Below are 17,510 nucleotides of genomic sequence, written 5' to 3'. Positions count from 1 at the left end.
CATGTACAATCTAATCGCCAGAATGATCACTTAAAACAATCCAGATCTTGTCTGCCTTGATGGTCTTCCCTGACCACCCAATCGTACAATAGTACATTTCACTCCCTCCCCCACTCTTTTTATTCTCCTTATATTGTTTTATTTTTCTCCATAGTCCTTATCACCACTAACATTCTTATTTGTTTATTGTCTTTCTCTTCCTACTAGGATGCTAGCTCCATGAGGGTAGGTGTACATTGCTCCAATCCCAGATTCTAAAACAATGCAATTGAGTTGTAGGCATTCCATATTTGTTACACGGATGAATGAATATAAGAAAGGACTAAAATCCAGTCCAAGGCTAGCAAGTGAACAGGTATGTGATCCAGTGCCACCCTGGGTGTGTGGTTGGGTTTATGAAGGGCCTTTGTGGGGGAGGATGGATGGGGATGACAAGATGGAAATGGAATTTGGGGCAGGTCATGTGGCCATCATGTCCTGCCTGGGATTAGAGGCAGAAAGACCATTGGACAAGTGCGCCTGGGCTGCCCTCGCCTCAGCCTCTTCTGTTAGAGAGCTTTGACACTCTGAAATTTCTCTAGGAAGCCAACATAGAGATGTCATATGTATTTCAAATATTCTTTTAAAACTTTGGGCAGTAGTAACTACCAAAGCTGAACATAAGCACACACTATAACCCAGCACTTCTACTCCTAGGGATATACACAAAAGAAATGAGTACATATGTTCACCAAAAGATATGTACAAGAGTGATCTTAGCATTGTTTACAATAACTAGAAACTGGGAATTACCCAAATACTCATCAGTATTCGATGATGAAATGAATAAATTGTGATATACCTATTTAATGAAATACGAAAAAGCAGTATGGATCAATCTCACAACAGAATGCTGAGTGAAAGAAGCCAGACACAAATGGGTACTTTCTATGTCATTCCATTTATTTAAAATTTAAAAACAGGCAAAACGAATCTAAGGGAAAAGAAACCAGGAAAGGGATTCCTATTGGGATTGATAATGACCCGAGGGGGCAGAAAGGAGGACTTCTGGTGTCCTGATAACATGTTCCACCGTCTGGGTGCTGGCTACCCAAGTATATTTACTTTGAGAAAATTCATCGAGTATGACTTGTGCATTTTTGTCTGTTTTAAACTTCAATAAAAATGTTTTTTAAGAACTTGGATAGGGAACTCTTGCTATTTGCATTATATGAAGCACTGTAAAGTACCAATGTATTACTTTGGTAATCAGAGAAAATAGTGCAGATGTCAGAAATAACTGTGGAGCAGTGAGTTACTTTGAACTCTTCATGGGGTTTCCTGCTTCCAAGCTTCAAGCTTCCAACCCTCACCGAGACTGGGCTTTTCCGAACACACTTTGTTTCTCCAGTTAATGTTTCCTGTGGGCTCTGGGCTTCCTGCCTTTCAGCTACTCTCTCCTTCTACCCCTGCTGCTGATGTTGTCAAAGCTTCCCTGGAGGTCTACTTGGCTGGACAGTGGCCCTGAACCTGCAGCCACTTCTCAAGATTGGCCAGCTCACTCCGCATGGCCCAGCGGCCCACACACTTTACAGGGATCATCTCAGCTTCGTCTCACCACAACCGAGGAGGTAGGTGCTCTGATTCTACCCGTGTTGTAGATGCTAAAGGTGTGTGGTAAAGGCAGGATGTGAACTTGGGAAACCTATGTTCCAAGCCTTCACTCTAACCGCTAAGCTACATTCCCAAATGCGTTCTCAGGGCCAGACTTGTTTTCTCTGCTTCCCATTTCCAGAAATGATGTAGTGAAGAAATCCTATGAAAGCGATCTTAGGGGGCAACTCCTTAGAGCCCAAGAGTTTCTTTTCCTGCCCCCTAGTTTACAGATTCACAGAAGAAGGCCCGAGGTACCTTATCAGGGTGCAGGGGAAGGAACAGCAGTACAGGCTGATACAAACGTGAGTCTGAGTCCAGGCTTCACTGTTTATTAGGGAGTGTCCTCATGCATGATACCTGAGCTCTCTGAACCTGTCTCCCTATCTATAAAATCCGGATACTAAAAATATCCACCTGGAAGAGTTGCAGAAGTGATATATGTTGAGTGAAGTAACTAGCTGGTGGCCAGGCACATGCTAGATGCTCAGTAAATATTGGTTATCTTCAGCAACTTGTCCAAGGAGCTAATTAGGATTACAACCCAGCCTTCTGATTCCCCATCCCTATCCACAATTCTTTCCTTAGAAACAATGCTTTTCAATCACTGTTTTACATTTTAATCTCAACTTTGGTTTCAAAGGAACCCTAAAGGGTCTTAATATCTGTGGATTTAAGAAGCCATGGAACGGCAACTCTTCTAAATATATCACTTCAGTTTGGCTGGCCTGAAATTCTGCCCTTTGTCAACATTGCCTGAAACTCAAGCTTCCTGTTTGAGAATGCTAATACTCCTGGGAATAGCGAAGCGTTAAGAGGCTGGCATTCTTTGTTGGTGTAATTCATTTTCTCTTCATTCATGCAGCAAATATTTGTGGAGGCCTCCGTATCACCTTCCATGTGCGATCCATGCTCTCTGAAAGAGAGAGCATTTAAATGGAGTGAGGGTGGGGAAAGAAAAGGAGAAAAGTAATTTTGGACCAAGGGCATTCATTTATTCATTCAAAAAAATTGGTGCTTATAATGTGCCATGTACTATTCTTGTTGCTGGAGAATAATGGATAAGACTGACACATGGACAACAACGCACGTATAAATAAAGAGGATGATTTCCGAAATAAGTAACACACACAAAAGAGTGATGTACTAAAGAGTCCATGGGGACAGGATTTATATAGGCAGCTCAAGGAAGGTCACTCTGAGGAGGTGAGGTCTGAACTGGAACAAGATGGGATCAGGCATGAGAAGGCCCTGAGACAAAAATAAGCCTAGTATGCATGAGGGCCAAAAAGGGACCCCTGAGCGAAAGCATAGTCATTGGCGGTTGAAGAGGGAGAAGGACCAGATCAGGTGAGGCCTCGACAATTTGGAAGCCAGTTGAGTGTTTTGCACAGGGGAGTGGTATGACTTGTTTTATCTCTTAAAAATATGACTCTGCTATGCAGAGGAGGAATTCTAGGGAGTAAAAGTGGAAGAAGTAAGCCCAGTTAGGAGACCTTTGCAGTCATCCAGGCAAGACATGATGGTGGCTGGGAGTAGGGTGGTAGCAGAGGAGATGGTTGGAAATGGTTGGATACGGGATATGTTTTAGAGGAATCTCCTCTAAGATACGCTAATGGATTGAATGCAGGCAAGGAATCAAGAATGATTTCTTGGATTTTAGACTGAGAAACTGGGGAAATGATTGTTCTGCTCCTCAAGATCGGTGGAGGAGTTCACAAGGGCCATGGAAATCCAGAATTCTTCTGTGGGCATATCAAGTCCATATGGGATGAAGGAGGGCACTATAGAGAGAGTGATGGGAAGAAGGGGAATGCAAGAAGACGAAGAAGAGGCAAAAGGAATAAATAAGGAGGATCTGAAGGCAGAAAAAACTAAGAACAACGGACATTTATATGGTGTTTCACAGCTGTAAATTGTACTTCTTTTACAGGGTCCTATTTATCCTCACAGTGCCCCAGGGAGGTGGGTAGTATTACTATCCCCAGTTTAATGGCTGAGGGCCCTGAAACTCAAATGAGTGAAGTGGGTTGCACAGGGCTATTACTAACTAATGCAATTTGGCTTGATGCTGACATTTTCCAGGAGGGCCCAGGCTCCTCACTGACCATGAGCTCCTATCTTGGCCATCGTTCTCTGAAGAGAAAGGAGAGGAGAAGGCTCTGTGTTTTCCTCCTTGCTGTGGTGAGGTGCCCAAGCCAAGCCAGGCCTCCAGGGAACATGGCACCAGGCAGTGTCATTCCATGGAGACCAACCTTAGGAAAAAAAAAAAAAAAGGCTAAACTGATCCAAGAGCAGGAGGAGGAAGTTAGAATTGCCCCTTTCCATGATTGATTTCCGGAGAGTCCAAATTAATATAATTTGGAGGTGGTTGTGGTTTGGATTTTTTTTTTTGAACTTTTAAAATTGCACATTTTTTCTTGATTGCCCCCTTGATTGATGGAGAAGAGAACAGGGACCTCTTAGCTCATTGCCACCCACACAGCTGTGAAGGAAGCCAACTGCCCTCTTGCTCTTCAGAGAACATCCCTCCCTCCTTCCCTCCCTGCTTTGCTCCCTCCCTCCCTTTTTCCCTCCCAGCATCTTGGCCATTACTAACCAATAGGGCATCTAAGGAAAAGGGCTCCTTTCAGGGCTGAAGTACTGTAGTTAGTGGATCATAGCCTGTGTGGGAGGCTTCTCCAAAGACATATGTGTAGGAACCAGACAGGCGGGAGGAATTAAGTCACCCTTTTCCCCAACCCTTATTTCCTTGCCTAACCTAGAAGTCACTGGGTTGGTTTTCCTATAATGAAGGACTGCTTTTATTTCTGCTGTCCCCCAGCTCTCGACAGCAGACAGGCTTGCAATGTGAGTGTGAAAAAAGGAAGAAGCTACCAGCTCGTTCTTCCTTCATGCCACTAGTGTTTGTGTTAAGGCTGGCTGTGTAACCTCACCGCATCCCAGCTCTCTAGGAAGGCCTGACTTCTGTCTCTGGTGGTATGGAGTGAGCTGGGTGACTCTGTGCTTGGCAAGGAGGGCCTGATCAGGTCCATTTGGGAGTAAATGTTCTCTCTGGCCCAGTGGCTGCAACTCCAGGCCCTGAAACTCCTGGCCTGAGAAGTCTGACCCAAGTTTAACCCTACAAGTACAGATATCCTTTTCCAGGTGTGTGTTGGGACACCTTTGGAGAAAGTCTGTCATCCACCCCCAGTCCTGGTTGGGTTAGTCACTCTTCTTCTGTGCTTCCACAGCGCTGGGCCCTGGACAATGCATGGAAAATTGGTCCTCTTCCCAAAGCAGCTTTGGTGTTCCTCTCCTATGGCTTTCATCACACTGTGTATTGTCATTGTTTGCTCATCTGTTTCTCCCGCTGTGAAGTCTTGGAGGTCATGGAGCATGTCCTTCTGCAGCTCTGTATGCCTACGCCCGGACAGTTCCTAGCACATTAAGGACTCTCACTCAGTTATTGAAGCATACATGAATGAATGGACAATTGAATAAATGAATGCATGCATGAAAAAATGAATGAGTGAAAATAGAGTGGAGGTTAAGAGTTCTGTCTCTGGATCAGACAACCTGGGTTCAAATCTTGACCATGCTATTTTCTGGTTGTATGATAATCATGGATACGTTATTTAACCTCTCAGAGCCTCAGTTTTCTTATTAGGATTTTTGTGAGGATAATAGTGCATGTAAAGCCTTTATAACGGTGTCTGGCATGGAGTAAGGACTCAATACATGATGGCTATTAACAAGCTCTGACAGCTAGCCCTGTGCTAGAGTTTACCCTCAGGGGTCTTGTTGGCACTTCCTTTTCTAGATTCTTGGCACAGCCAGGACCTTGTCAGACTCAGAACTTGGCCTGCAGGACTGTCCCAGTGGGTATAAGTTGGGGCCGGGCTGTGTAAGTTCGTCCGGCACTGGGCTTGGCTGAGAAAGGGAAATTGTGATGGGCCTATAGCTGGGCAAACAGGTCAGCTGCCACCCCCATTGTCTTAAGCCTTCTCTGTTGGCAAATGTCCTCAAGAAAATAAGAACAGTGCTGCATTTAAGGTGTCCGGATGACAGCCACATCAAATATGTGACCTTTTCCTTGGAAGCCTGTTTCCATGGTGAGCGGGGCCTCACGCTCTTTCTCAAGTCACGCTCTGTGGCTCATGGCCCTCTCTGGAATGTGAAGGCAGTGGCCCTAGCAGCTGGGGAGGGGCCCAGGGTCTGCCCCTCCAATCTCTGTAGGGTGGGGGAGGGACTGAGATACCCACACCAGCCCTCCAACCTGGAAGAATTTGCATTGAGGCCACGACACTGTATCGCTACCCCTATATACACACACTTAATGGCTCATGGCCAACTGGCTGCCAGGCTGGGCAGAAAGAAGGGGACTCTTTCTATGATTCCCCCATATTAGGCAGAGGCCCTGACCTCCTACCTCATCTTGGCATCCTCGGCTGGGAGAGAGAGCCTCCCTCCCTGGTCTTGGCAGAGTGTGTGTTCAGGCCCTGCCTCTGCAGCTGCCAGAACAGGAGCTGAATGCCCAGTACGTCTGCCAAAGCTTGCTGACTTCTTTCTTTTTTCTCAGAGCTATGCAAACGGAGGCTGCTAAAGAATGCCACGGCTAACCTCCCCAACACCCGCCTCCCTCCTCCCGTGGCCTGTGTTCCCCCAAACCCCCAGGCTGCAGTCACATCAGAAAAATGCAGGGGAAGAAAGAAATCCCCTAGTGTGTCATGACATTACATTTCCGTCTGGTGCTCAGAAACAAGAAAAATAGGAGGGGGAGGGGGAAGTAGTGTGATCATAGCTGGAGCTCTGACTACCTCACCTCGATGGCTCCCTGGGGCAGACACCTGCTTCCTTGGGGCTGTTTCTCATTAATAAGTGGGGCAAATCACCGTGACTCAGATTTCAGAGAAAGTCTGAGAATTAACTGCTCCCTATCATAAAAGGCAACTGATAAGAGGCTGCTGAGAGATGCCATATTGCAACTTTAAGTTGGCAACTATTGAACTAGTTCAGTGCTCACATGTATTCATTTAACAGACATACAGTGATTCCTGCTTTGTTCCAGAAGCTAAGAACACGGGGGTGAACCGAACCCAGGCCCTACCCTCTAGGAACTTGTACTCTCACAGGAAAGGTAAACTATTAAAGAAGTCAATCAAGAGTCTAGAGAGTTCCAATGGGCACCAGGAGGTGCCAGGAACTGAGCCTGTTGCAGGGGTCAGGGAGGCCACTTCCTGGAGGAAGTTAAATTCAAGCTCAGGCTGAAAGGATGAGCAGATGTGGTCTAAGGGAAGAGGGGTGTTAAGAGTATCTGGGCAGCAGGAATAGTTAGAGCAGAGAGGGAGGATGATGTGAATGAAGAAGTGAAATGCGTTTGGTGTGATAGGAGTGGAGCCAGCAGGATTGGGGTCCGCAGAAAAGATGAAGAGGCTGCAGAGGAAGGCCGGGCCACACATGCAGGGCCGTTAAAACTGTGCCAGGGAGTTTGGACTGGCTCCTCAGGGCAATGGGGAGCCAGCTGAGGGTTTGAAAGTGAGTGTGGGTAGGGGCCAGCATGATGGGATCTACTCTGGGGAGATGATCCAGGCAGTGATGTGGAGAACGGATTAGAGGAGTCGCTACAGCCGAGTAGGGAGACTAGTTAGTTGGCAGTTGTTCCAGTATCTAGGTAGTAGTGTCTGATGATAGTAGCAATGCAGAAGAAGAAAAGCATATGAATTCAAGAGAAATATAGGAGGTATGTGGAGGATGAGAGAAAGGGGAAGGAGTCAAGGATCATCTGAATTTTAGGCTTGTAGGCCTGGGTGGGAAGTGGTGCCATCCACTGAGATGGGCCACAGTGGAAAAGGAAAAGCTGGTTGCAGGTGAAGACAGCCAGCCCAGTTTTTAGTCAAATTAAGTCTGAAGCAGTGACCACCATGACTATAGGGATGCCCAGTGGACAGTTATAGAGCTAAGTCTGAAGCCCAGGGGAGGGCTCTGGGCTGGAGAGGTATCACTGGCCTGGAGAGAGTAAGACACTGTATAGTTACGATAATGCTAATTGCTCTAACAGGTAGACTTCCAGCCTCAGTGGCCCATCACATAGTTGATTTCTTGCTCAGTTTAAATCCAAAATGGGTACTCCGAATAAATGGGAAGCTTTTCTCCAACTAGTAGTTCAGGTACCCAGGTCCTTCTATCTTGTGTCCCTGCCATCTTTTATACATGGCTTCCAGGTCACAGTGATGGGGAAAGTGCATGAAGGATCATGCATGAGAAATTCTATCAGTGCCATACACATTCCACTGATAAAAGCTCATCACGTGGTCACCAAGTGCAAGAGAAGTGGGCAAATGTTGTCTAGGTGGGTGCCCATGAGAAAGAGGAAATGAGTTTAGCAACCAGATAGCTAGCCTCTGGCACCAGCAGGCATAGGAGTAGATAAGATCACTTGGCACGTCTGGGGCTTCCACTCATTCATGTGTGCCCATTTTTACAAGCCGATACAGGCACAGGACAGACAGGAGTGAAGATAAGCCACTTTTCACCTCCCCAGACTCATGTTCTTAGAGACCAAGAGAAGAGTGTAGGCTTCAACCCATTTTGGTCCCTCCTATAAGTTGGGAAGACCTTCCGGGTACAATGATCCCACACTAGTTAGTCATGTTGGCTCTGACACTGGCCACCTCTGGCTCTTCACCATTCACCCTCACTTCACGTTCCTTCATCTCAACAAGTTTCACTGAGTATCTGCTATGTGTTGGGTACAATGTCTAGTTCTATAAATGCAGCAATGAACAAGGCAGAGGTGCCTATAGTAATTTGTTTATTTGTTGATTGTCTCTGTCACTAGAATGTGTCATAATTAGGGTCTGTGGCTTATCTTATCGACCACTGCATCCCCCAGCCTCCAGAATAATGTCTGGTACATAGTAGGGATTCTGAAAATAATTGTCATATAAATAGATGGGTGAAGGCCCTGTGGGAATTCATATGTGTAATGCGTGCTATGAAAGGGGAAGAACAGGGTTCTATGGGGGTGGCCTATGGGGGTGACGTAATCTGGTTCAGGAGGTCAAGAGAGGTGTTCCTGGTGAAGACATTTTGAAGTTTAGAATTATAGGATAAGTGAGTGACAGGCAGATGAAAGAGCATATACAAAGGCCTGGCATCAAAAGGGTATAGGAGGAACAAAGGAAGTCCAGTGTGGCTAGCCTAGATGGGAAGGAGGAGTGCCGCAAGATGAGACAGAAGGGGCAGGCAGACACCAGACTGCATATGACCTTGAGGGACCTTCTAAGTCTCTGTATTTTGTTCTGAGGATGCGCCACTCAGCAGCTTTTTGGACATGCAACCATTATATTTCAAGTCATTGTTCAAAGAAGGAATTTTTTTTCCCTCCTTTTAATTTTCACCTCATCGTCTCAGTAGTGTTTTAATGAGGGTCAGAATTAAGGTTCCTGCCCGTCTGGCCCTACTTTCCATGTAGAGACCTCTTCTCCTTTTAAAATAGGCACTGAGTTTTTTCTTTTTGCTGAAGGGGCGGGGAAACGAACAACTGCCTTGACGTGCTTTGTGCTTTTACAGAAGACCACATTCAATTATCACAACAACCCTGGAAAGTTGGCACAATTATCCCCATTTTATAGATAAGGAAACTGAGTCCTAAAAGAAATGAGAGTCTACAGTAAGGCTCAAGGGCAGTGCATCTCTCTAGACTAGAGATTTTGAAGAAAACACTCGTCTTTGTTGGAAAAATAACAACTGAACTGCTCTGACAGGCTGCAAACTGGCAGAGTTTGAGAACAGAGTTGCAAAGGAGCCAACAGTCTTGATGAGTCAGATTAGACAAGCAGACAGTCAGAAAGTGTTCATTGACTTCTGGGATGCTTAGCTTAGCACAGCATTCCAGAAGAGTAAAACGTGGTCCCTGCCCTCAAGGAGCCAGAGTCTTCCAGGAGATTCAGACTGATAAGTGAACTATAATTTTAACACTGTGCAAGGAGTTGCTCTCGCAGGGGTATAAACCAAGAATTAGGGGAGCACAGGAGCGTCAGTGAAGTTTACTGTGTGCTCAGTGCCCAGCGCGGCAGGGAAGATGTGCGAAAGCTGGCAGTTTAGATACTGACCCCATCTCTCTGTTCTTTTAACAACCTGTTCACTCATCCCAGCAACACCTATGAAGTGCTGACTATGTGACAAGTACCAGGGATAACACAATGAACAAATAGACATAGTACCCACCCTCAGTCTAGTGGAGGAGATGGCCACTTCATAATTACATGGATCCACAGAACTACGTATGTAGATTATCTATAGAATATACACGATATCAGCATTTGCCTGTGGGAGGAAGAACTGAGAATCAGGGTATCAGGAGCAGGGAGCTAATTTTCTTTTCCTGGGATATGATATACTGCTTTCATTTAATGTGTGGTTGTTGTATGAATTAGTTTTTTCAAGTGAAGTTCAAAAATAATCACACAAATAAATATACTATTAAAAACTGTGATAAATGCCATGAAGAAAAATTATAAGGTGCTCTGCGAGAGGATAACAGGGGGAATTACCTTAAATTGAGGAGTCAGTTACAGGCCTCTTCAAGAAAAGGCCATTGAAGCTGACACCCACAGGTTAAATTGCAGGTGACTGAGCAAAGTGTAGGTAAGAATGTTCTAGAGGAGAACCAGCATGTATAGGAAAGAAAATGCTTGGTGTGTTCTAGGAATCGAAGAGAAACCAATGGGACGGAGCCACTAAAGTAAAGGGAAATATCTCGTTATAACTAATTTCCAGTCAGTCTATGAAATGAATCCAGCACCTACACCCCACTGTAAGGAGTGGGAAGGTGTTCACTGCTACAGCAGTACCTAGCAACCTGCAGGCACTTAAATATTTGTTTTATGCCTAAATGAACGCAGTCAATACATGAGTAGTTCTTTTGTTCAGGAACTATAAAAATGCCAAGATGTGTTGGATTTGCACTAACATTCTCCTGCCCTGAGGATTGGAGATTCACAGAATCTGATGGTCACTGAAGGGTTGAGTCAGGGAAACAAAAAGTATGGGCTAAGAGCTGATTTGTCATGGCGGAAGCTGTGGTCACAATGCAATAGAACAGAACATTGGCCTTCTTCTGAATTCCACTGTTTTCTCTGTGGCTTCTTGGGTTCCAACTCCCTCTCCTTCCCAGGAATTCTAATTTTCTCTGTGTCATAAATACCTGAAGTAGGGGGCGGCCCGTTAACTCAGTTGGTTAGAGCAAGGTGCTCTTAACAACAAGGTTGCTGGTTCGATCCCCACATGGGCCACTGTGAGCTGCGCCCTCCACAACTAGATTGAAACATCGACTTAACTTGGAGCTGATGGGTCCTGGAAAAACACACTTAAAAGAAAAAAATGTATAAATACCTAAAGTATTTACATCAGAATGGCTTTAAAGTGTCAAGCCCTGAGGTAATTTTTTCTTGCACAGGAAAGCAGGTTCATTAATGTTTTCTCCTAGAGCTGTGACTTCTAAGCCTGATGAGCTTCTAAAAGGATGCAGATTCTTTGGGCCCCAGCACAGATCCACTAAACCCACTTTTCCAGAAGGAGGGGCCCAGGGGTCAGTGCTTTTAAAGCTTCCATTGGAAATTATGATGACAAATCACATTTGGAAGGTCATTTTACAGTGGTGGTTCTTAACCTTCTGAGTGTTTTCAGCCCCTTTGCGATGCTGAAGAGACTATGCTCATACTGATCCAGAGAAAAAAATGCCTCACAGGTACAACACTTAGCATACTGCCAAGGATATCCTAAACATCCTGGTGTATTTATGGAGTACCCAGAATTCCCAATGCATAGTCCAAGTCTGAAAGAACATCAGGATCATCCTTCTTCTAGGGAGCAGAGCCCTGGAGCTTCTTCTATCTCCTCTTCTCTTGGTGCTCTGGGATTCATGCCCTTTTAAAGATCTACATGTTCAAGTGTGATCGAGAATAAATAGCTACAAAAAGGAGTCCCATATTCCTGAGACAAATGGAGCCTTCTGACTCCAAATTCTGTGTGAGATTCAGTAGTAGTCTTGTTGGAATCCACCAAGAGAGGCCACAGGGTGGAATGAAAGGAACTCTGGAAGGGAATTCAAGACTCCTGGGCTCTAGTATTAGCTTGGACATCAATTTGCTATGTCCTTGGGTAATCGCTTCTCCTGGCAAACCTCATTTTCACCCACAGCCACGCTTTGCCATCTTTTCAAATGCAGGCTGAGAGGCATTTGACCTTAGCCGAGGGGACAAAAGGAAGTGGTAACTTCCACATCCTTATCAAGAGTGGCTGTTAAATGTGTAACGAAACAGTACTCAGTGTCGCTGAGCTAGAAAAGCCAAGCAGCATTCTTAGATTCAGTCCCCTTGGCTGGGAGGGATCCTCCACATCCAATGATCCTAGGACTCCATTGCAAAGAAAGTCTGTTTCTTTGAGGTCCCTGACCACCGCTATCTGGGGAAGAACAAGGCTTCACCATCATGAGGTTAATGTAACCACTGAAATGAAATTGACCTATTCATTAGGAGAGAGGATTTAAAAAATCGAAATTTTGGCAGCTAAGGTGTAATGGACATCTATTTTTTTTCTCTTTGTGTCATCTATTATCTCTTCCATTGATAGTTATACTTTATTCTTTTGTGAAGAGACACTTTCCCCTCACCTGAGCTCAATTCTTGTGCTTTTGGGGTGGAGCTGATACCCCTAGCCTTCCAGGAATGACTAGATGACCTGTACCTGGCCAATCAGAGCATTACATGCCTCTGGCTATTGTGATTGTTTCAGTGATGTGCACGTGACCCAAGTTAGACCAGGGAAATCCAATCCTGGGACTCTTTCTGGAACCATAAAGGAAAGGGCCATTGCCTCTTTCCAGGATGAAGTTCGAACTGGTTAATTGAAACCTTGAGTTGCTTGTGGCTACACATGAGAGTAACAAGGTAGCCAATGTGGGGCTTCCTCATTTAACTAAGTTTCTTGGTTACTAGGTTCTACAATCACTCATGTTCTTCTAATTTATTACTGTTATTTGTTTCATTTTATTTTTTAAAGTTAAAAAAAATTTCAATTACAGTTGACATTCATGTTCTTATATATAAAATAAAAAAAATATGAAATTGTTTAGCTTCTCCAATTAAAAAAATCTTTATTTAAAGACTTTTGGAGCTGCTAAATGTAGGTGCTCTGGGTAAAAGCTTTTACCCTAGGTACAGCTCTGAAGGTGAAAAAACATTCCTTGGCACTGGTACCTTTTGGTGTCTATTTATAAAATGCATGGTGTGTTTTGTCCAGATGTCAACCCAACCTCATTGTATTCTTCTTCCTGTTCTAAAGGACCATGAACTTTTTCCTCTTGGGGTGAGCTGGGGTGATAGAGACATGGATTCTCTCCTAGACTTTTGATTTCCCTGATTTTATTCCTTTCCTATTCTTGGGCAGAGTCGCCTGTTCTTGGCTCTCACCTCTGGCAGGCCCCACACCCTCACTTTCTCTGGTGAGCAATGGGATAAACATCCCAACCTTTGTTATGCTTTGTTACCCAGCTTCATCTCTTACGAAGGTTTAAATCATCAAATTGATTAAATATATTCACTTTCCTTGGACTTTTCATAAACAGATTGAATCAGATGTGGCAAGGTGCCTGGGAAAAGCCACCACCAGTTCCTGCCTACGACTCACTTCCTCTCCTGCAGAGTTTCCAATGACTATTTCATTTGGTAGGCACAGTTAAGGCCCCCTTTCCCTCCTAGGAAGGTCCTAGCCCCAAACCTTACTTTGTCAGTTAGAAAAGCTACCTCAGAATTTTTTTGGCAAATGTGTCATTTGGGGAGGACCCATCTCTGTCCCTGAGGCCCTCACAGAACTACCATACAAGCCTTACCAATCCCTACCCCATCCCATCCTTCTCCTAGGCAGACCCTTGTACAGAATTTATTTTCAAAGGACACAGGTACAGACTTCCTCATTCTTGAGGATATCAGTAGGTAGCCCACTTGGGAGAGAATCTTAAAAGCCTTCAATTCTGTTTAATTCAATTTAACACTTTCAGAGGCTACATACAGGCCAGAGAGTTTCCTGTGTCACAGAACTACTTTTTCTCGCCTTGGGTGGGATGACTGAGAGCTGGAAGTAAAGGGTCTGGAGACATCCAAGAAAGGATGAAAGAACAAGGGGATGTATGGGACAGAAGTGAAATAAACCAGAAGGCAGTAGGTTTAAAATGGTTACGATTTCAAAATTGTATCTGCTCCCAGCAGATACAGTGTTCCAGAGAGGTACCATTCTAACTATTCAGTATCTATTAATCCACTTAATCCTCATAATGACCCTGTGAAGTAGTTACTACACAGCATCATTCCCCTTTTTCATGTGGGGAAACCTAGCTACAGAGAGGTAAAGTAACTTGCTGAAGAGATAAAGTAACAGGCGACCTGCTTCCAGAATTTTCTCTTAAACATTACCTCACACGGCCTCTCCATAAGGCTCTAAAGGTTGGGTACCCAACTATCCTGTCCCGGACTGTCCAGGACTGAGGGATTTCCCAGAACACGGGACTTTCAATGCAAAAACTGGTGTAGTCTTGGGTGAACCATGATGGTTGGTCAACTTTATATACAAATATTATCAAAGATATTTCTCTAGTAATTTAAGTGGTGCAAAAGCAGCTGAGCTAAGGCAGAAATTAAGAGAGAACTTGCTCAAGACAGGGCAGGAATTTTGAAGAGCAGATAAACTCTGGAGCTCTTCTCTTCTTCCATTACCTTAGTTCTAGCCCCTTGGTATTTGGATGGCTGCTCCAATTCTGATTCTCTTCTGCTTCTTGGGAATCACTCCATAATTACTCCATTGTAATCTTCGGTAATCTACTCCATGTGACCAGTCACTCCCCTGCTTACAACACTCCATTACACTCGATGACCACAGGATAGAACCCACGCGCTCTTGAGCTTGACTTGAAAGTTCCTCAACCATTGGCCCTCATCCATCTCTCTGACCCTTTCTCTTAGTGGTTAACATGCTTCTGTGCTTCAGCCATACCAAACTTGTGTTTCCCTGAAGAGACCAGGTTCTTACCTTGGTTTTTTGTCTGTCTTCCAGGAATAGCCTTTCTCCCTTTTTGCCACAAACTCCCATTTTTACTACAAGATTCCTGGTTTAGGAGCCCCTCCTCTGTGTTCTTCCAGCTACTGGGGTCACTTCCTTTGCAGCAGAATTTTCATATTCTTTTATAACTCTCTTATTTACCTGTGATCCCCACTGTACTGTGAACTGCTCTTTTATTTATCTGTAAGCTCACAATACTTGACACATAGTTAATGTTGATTAGGTGCAACTAAATTCCAGGCACTATCACATTTTTAATCCTCATAACAACCTGTAAGATGGGTACTATTATGCTTAGTATATGGTTGAAGAGACGGAAGCTCTGAGAGTTTAAGTAATCTTCCTGGGATCTCACAGCTAATAAATGGCGGAAACAGGATTTGAAACTAGGATGTCAGACTCTAAAGCTTATACTCTTAATCACTCTGCTAAACTTCCTCCAAAAACTAAATGGGGTCTATTTATCTTACAAAGTTGTGAAGATCAAATAGCTTGATCTTGCTTTTAAGCTGAAAAGCTCTGATGTCAGAAACTGCTCATTTCCCCCCAGTATCTGTCTTCTAATTCCCTTTCATAATAATAGAATTCCTGGTGTTTAACTAGACATATAATTGCCCATAATAATAACTACATTTCCCAACCTCTCTTGCAGCCGGGAATGGCCATGTGATTCTATTTGGGCCAGAGTGATATGACCGGAACCATACCCAAAACTTCTAGGACACGCCTTTAAAGAGAAGAGTGAGCCGGCCCTTACTTTTCCCCTTCCATGGTGGTGATGAGGTCATATGGATAAGGTAGAAGGAGGCTGGGACCTCTGGCATTGTGGAACTCACATACTTGCCCTACAACTGCTTACGCCTGGATGGTTGTGACAAAGAGAAATAAGCTTCTATATTGTTCCAGTCATTGCTATTTTGGATCTCTGTTGTAGCAGCTGACCCTATACTCTAATATAGTCTTTTCACAAGGGATGGATTATTCGTGTTTTTCCTACGGAGTGGCTTTGAGATTGCCTGCAGGCTATATCATAAGAATTAATTTTTACTTTTCAATAAAAGACATTACCGTTCAATTATTTTGCTCAGGTCAAAACCCTAGGAGTCTTTATTTTCCTTTTAAAACAGCTTTATTGGGGTTTAATTGACATACAATAAACTGAATATATTGAAGTATAAAATTTGATGTTTCCACCCAGAAAACCATCTCCACAATCAAGATAATTCACATATCCATCGCCACAAAAGTTATCTAATGCTCTTTTGTAATCCCTTCCTCTGTCTCCTCCCCAGTCGCCCTAACGCCCAACCCTATCTGGCAACTTCTGATCTTCTTTCTGTCACTTTAATTTGTTTGTATTTTCTAGAATTTTATATACATAGAACCATATAGTATATTATTCTTTCTTTTCCTGGCCTCTTTCACTCAGTATAATTATTTGGAGATTAGGAATAATTTTTGATTCCTTTTCTTTTTTCATTGCCACCCTCCTGCCCCCAATTCATTCCTTCATCAAGTTCAGTAACTTCTACCTGAATCCATCTACTTCTTTTTATCTTTACTGCTGTCATCTTCACCTAGATCACCATCATCTTTCTCTTGCACTACTGCAATACTCTCCTAAGTGGTCTCTTTGCTTCTACTCTTGCTCCCTCCAATCCATTCTCCATGTGGAACACACAATGATGCCTTTAAAATGAGATCATGTGGGGAGGCTGGATGGCTCAGTAGGTTAGAGCGTAAGCTCTGAACCGCAGGGTTGCCGGTTTGATTCCCACATGGGCCAGTGAGCTGTGCCCTCCACAACTAGAGTGAAGGACAATGACTTGGAGCTGATGGGCCCTGGAGAAACACATAGTTCCCCAATATTCCCCAATAAAAATTTAAAAAATAAAACAAAATGAGATCATATCAATCTCTTCAGATTATATCAATCCCCTGCTTGAAATCATTCAATGGCTTCCAATCACACTCAAAATAACATTCTAACCCCTGACTGTAGCTTGCAAGGACTGTAGCTTAGAAGGCCTTTCACGGTCTGGCCCCCTGTCCAACTCTCTGATGTCACCTTCCACCAATCTTCCTATCCAGCTTCTTCCTGCCAAGCCTCTTCCCATCCTATACCCTTTGCTCTTGCTATTCCTTCTGTTTGGAATGCTCTTTCCCCAGCTCTTTGCATAGCTGGCTCATTCTCATTTTTCAAGTCCCATCTCAGATGAGTGTCCTTCCAGAGAGTTTCCCACACCTTGGTGGACTCCACCCAATCTCTAACCACATTGTTGTTTTCTTCCTTGATAACTCTGATCAATATCTGAAATTGTTTGTTTGCAGGTTTATTGTTTGTCTGTCCCCCACTGGAATATGTACTCCATGAGGTGAGAGAGTTTGTCGCCTGTTACTGTTACATCCCAAGGGCCTGGATCAATGTCTAATGGATGTTCAATAAATATTTGTTAAATGACTAAATAAGTGTATTGCGCATGGAGAAACAGAACTGAGGGATAATAGATCACCTTTCTAAATTCCACAACTGTGGACTGATTGAACCTCAGAAGTAGTACATCCCTGTGCTAGTGAATCCTTCAGTGGGAAGTCTGTTTTTACTATGAAAACGATAGACACCAGCACATCCTGGTTATTCTCTAAGCAAATGTCGAAGTACTGCAAACTCTTCAGTGCTTTCATAGAAGGTCTCTTTCTGCTGGTTTTTTTTTTTTTTTTTTTTTTTTTTTTAGATTTTTATTGGGGAAGAGGAACAGGACTTTATTGGGGAACAGTGT

This window comes from Rhinolophus ferrumequinum, chromosome 24, assembly GCF_004115265.2.
Source record: "Rhinolophus ferrumequinum isolate MPI-CBG mRhiFer1 chromosome 24, mRhiFer1_v1.p, whole genome shotgun sequence".
Classification (NCBI taxonomy): Eukaryota; Metazoa; Chordata; class Mammalia; order Chiroptera; family Rhinolophidae; genus Rhinolophus; species Rhinolophus ferrumequinum.
The sequence above is the reverse complement of the archived record's forward strand: the minus strand, read 5'-3'. Positions refer to the sequence as shown.